Raw genomic sequence first — 4371 nt, 5'->3', positions numbered from 1 at the left:
TCGAGCTACACACTCTCCCCTTTGTCTACGCGTTATGAATTTACCGTTTGTCATTTCCATGATTTTTGTGGTCGTTGTCTTCGGTCTCGACGCGTGTACGATATATTTTTCATAAAAGTCCATATAAGTCAGTTGGTCAAACTTCTCGCTATTGGGGTCGTCATCGTCTGTCTGTCTGTCGAGTGGTCTCGCAAAATATGTAAGCAGATCCGAGCCCGCCGTTTGAGCAGCATCTGCTACATTTTTACGTTTCGGATTAAAATAGACGGCCTGTTGATTTGGAAGATGAATAGCGAGTTGCTTTACTGTGGGAGAGTGGCCAACGATATGAAAAGCAAACACTCTCCACGCCGCGTCGCACGAGCCGATGTACCTTTTGGAAACGTAAATTTCAATTTCATTATTTCTAATTTCCTCAGGAATCAACGCAACGCGAGTAGCGTCCAGGCCCTTTGTCATATATTTATATAGGTACTTTATCATAGCGCGGGCCGAGCACGCTTCCAAATTGATGTGACAATCGTATTTGAGGAGCAAGGCGGAATTGTAGGGGACGACCCATAGATCATTTACTACGACGTCTCTGTTGCGGAATTTAATTGTAGCCTCGTTTTTACTATCGCGGCGAAACTGAGTGAATCCTTTGTCGTCGCAGTACGTGACTGGAGTTTCTTTTTTAGGAAAATATCGTGTGCATTTCTTGGATTCACTGTCCCAGCATTGCAAATCGGTACGATGATTTTCTCCACATGGGCCGTGTATCATGTGTTTTAGAACGGCCTCGCGGAGTTTGCCCCCAGCCTCCGCGGGACTGGGTATGTCGGCTCGAATAAAAGTGTCAATATCGACAGCATGCACGGGACCGCCGCCCTCTACTCTGTATGCTATATGAGCATGGGGAAGACCCCTTTTTTGGAATTCGATTACGTGCAAAATGTAAACAATTCTACCAAACCACTTGCCAGACTTAAGGTCTTTCATGAGAGCGGCAAGTTTTTTTTGAAAAACTCGTGCGCATACGGTCGGTGAGGGGTTTTGGCCTGGAGGTGTGGATTGTTGTATTTCCGGCCATTTGGGATTGCATGTCATCGTAAGAAAGAACGATGCCGAGCCATATTTGTTTAATAGTGCAATCGCGTCTAAATATTGTTTCTTCATGTACCTCTCACCGCCTGTAAATGAGCAGGGCAAATAAACACGACCCGGTACAATACCGCCCTCGCCATATATTGTTTCGTCATTTAATGACTCTACCACTTCGTCAAGCTGGGCGACTCTCAATGCCCCAGCGTTTAGATTCCGCGAAGTTTGTAGGTCATGAAAATATCTCAATCTTTCCTCTGAAATTCTACAAAACATGTCTACTATCCATTCTTCAGAGAGTCGTGATAGTTGTGAAAAACGCGGTTCTGAAAGCACAAGACAACGGACATACTCGCATTGCGATAATTTCTCAGTATTAAATTTATCCATCTTTCCAATTTTCCACCCCAGTTCACCGTAGGGGTATAATAGCGGATATTGGAAAGTCTCATAGTAATCTACTTTTAAAATATCGACTTGATGAGCCGTGCGTGCGCCAACTGCCCAAATTGCTATACGTTTTGGATAGAAACGTTCATTACTGTGACTTATTATGGCGGCGACTTCGTTACCTATTGGCAAATCACCCAAAATGTTACCGTCTCGTGGACGCGACGCGGTAGTGTCGAACACTAAATGGGCTTGTTCGTTTGTTTCAAGACTTAAACGTTTGAAACATTCTATATACGGATTCGATTGGTGCAAAAAGTGAGTTATGCATCTAACAATATCTCTATTGAGACCTCGTCCAGTGGCGATTCTTTCACGCTCGCTGGGGTCTTCAATGTACAGACCGATAGGATTGGTCGTCTCATTATAGCCCAAATCAAAAATTCTATGGTAAATACGGCCTTGAACTTTGACAAAAGCAATACCCGAATCTGGGTTTTGGAAACCATGAGTGGTTCCCAACGCGCTGAAGGCAAACAAATGATTAAAAGCGCGCGAGTTTTTAATAAAATCTGGATTTTTATAAAAATCTTCAGTGAGCGGGTGGAATTGTATTGTTTTGTATTTTCCATCACCGCCACAGCACCATTTTCTTTCATCAGGATTAACGCCTTTCTCTTCTTCAAAGAGAGGCGCGTTGCAATGGGGACATGTGTAAATGTCAGAAGCAAACAAAGATTGCTTCTTCAAAGAATGGGGGATTACAGTTTTTAATTCGTCATCACTTAATTGACCGATGAGCTTCCCGGCTCCGCGTAAGTTATGAGGAACGTTGCGAATAGCCTCACGATAACGTTGAGACGCTGCCCGATTGACTTCCGGATGTTGCTGCGAGTAACGGTTTACAGCGGTTCTGTTTATTTCAGGGTTTGCTTGTGAGTTTCGGATTACTGCGGCGATCTTTTCCGGTCGATTTTGTTGGTAATGTCTTTTCACGGCATCCCTAAGCACTTGCGGATTGTTTGTCGCGTATTTTTTTTTTGTTATTTGTTGCGCGCGGTTCCCTCCCCGTTTTTTGGGTCGTCCGCGCGGGTTTTTGGTCTGAATTTCGTTGTCCATAGTTGGGATGTCATGTAAAGGTGCCAAAACAACCGTTGGTATTAGATACGACAGTTTTAGATCTGAAGAAAATTGCGCGATATCATTTTCTGACCATTCCGATATAGGTAACGGATTCAAAACGACAACCGGTTCCGACGTGGTCAATTTTGGGTCCAAAGTGTGGTCTTTGTTAATGACCTCGATCAATTTTGAAGCCGAAAGTCTTTCGATCATTACAATCGGTTCGCGGCGCGGTAAATTTACTGCCGAAGACTCCAATCGGATCTTATTGATTTCAAACGATCCGTGAAGCTCACGAGTAACATCATCTTCATACCTAGTTGAAGGGTCTGGCATGATCGTAAATAAAAGCTTGGCGAGAGCTTTGATGCTCGAACATTGAAACAAACGCGCGAATCCGGAAGCGTAGTTGGACACGTTAAACTCATCAACCCCGTGGCTGTTAAAATAAAAGTATTTATTATCGGCGCGCCAAAAAGATGTCGTGTATCCGAGCCCCGTAAATAAATATGAATCGATCGCGTCGGAATGATCAGCTTCGTTGAAGATTCTGGTAATTTCATATTCAATATTAACCGGGGGTTCCTCGCTTGGTAAATTTGGATAAAATGCGTTAGTTGCCCAACTGATAGACATTTTAGCCGTGTGGTTCCCTACTTGTACTTCGCCTAAATTACGGACATCCTCTGGACGCAAATGCGCGTGGAGAGCATTAGATCTACCGGGAGGACGACAACGGAGATAGAGGTCATCTCCAGAACTTAAAATAGAGTCAATATCACAAGAATTTAACTCCCCGCGCTTCTTTAAAGACGAATATAAGCAAGCAATAGAGGACATGGCTGTGCACTGCGCATTGTTACCTCTAAAACGCTGATCGCCCTGATGCGAAGATCCTAAAAAATATAATTTATTATAGGCGCAGTGTCCACTATCACCATTCCCTTTTAATTTAATTGAATTAATAGGTACATTCAACGTCAAAATATACTTGAGTTAGGTAATATATAAGTTATCTATCACAATTGATTTGATTAATCTTTGATAAAACACAAATAGGGAATCGTAGGGTAAATATTTGTCTAATTTAGAGTCATAAAAAATATCTTGAGTTAAAAGTTGGAGGAGAAAACGTCTATTTTTTATTTCAAAACGATCATTTCTGAAAATATAATGTTTATCAAAAAATGGTCCACAAAGACTCATATTTATTTTGAAAGACCTATCCAACGATAGCCCACACTATAGGATTAAAACAAAAAAAAGATCATTCCCATTTTTCATATAGGGGACCTAACCACAAAAGATTATTTTTATAAGTTTTTATTTTACGACATTTTAATGGCGTAACTGACTAAGATATTTATGTCAAATATCAGCTTTCTAGCAATAAAGATCACGCGGAGCAAAGTCGCAAACGAACAGACAGACGAACATGGCAAAACTACAAGGGTTCCTAGTTGACTATGGAACTCTAAAAATAATACAATTAACATTTTTTTTATACATTGAAACTCGTACAGGTACTTTTAAAAATTTTAAAGTTGCGATAGAATACTTAAACATTCAATTGTATATGGGTAACGCTAAAAGTTTCTAGAATGGGCCACTTGGATATTATGAAAAACAAAAAAACAGTCAAGTATTTCTCGCATCATTAGGTATAATAAAAGGTTTCGCGTCTTCATATGATATCAAAAAATGTAATAAGTAACGATGCGTTGTAATATAGATCGTTATCTTTAGTTATTTTATGTACATAAGGGACTTTTCTAA

The sequence above is a fragment of the Cydia splendana genome, unplaced genomic scaffold (genome assembly GCF_910591565.1).
Source record: "Cydia splendana unplaced genomic scaffold, ilCydSple1.2 scaffold_94_ctg1, whole genome shotgun sequence".
NCBI lineage: Eukaryota > Metazoa > Arthropoda > Insecta > Lepidoptera > Tortricidae > Cydia > Cydia splendana.
The sequence above is the reverse complement of the archived record's forward strand: the minus strand, read 5'-3'. Positions refer to the sequence as shown.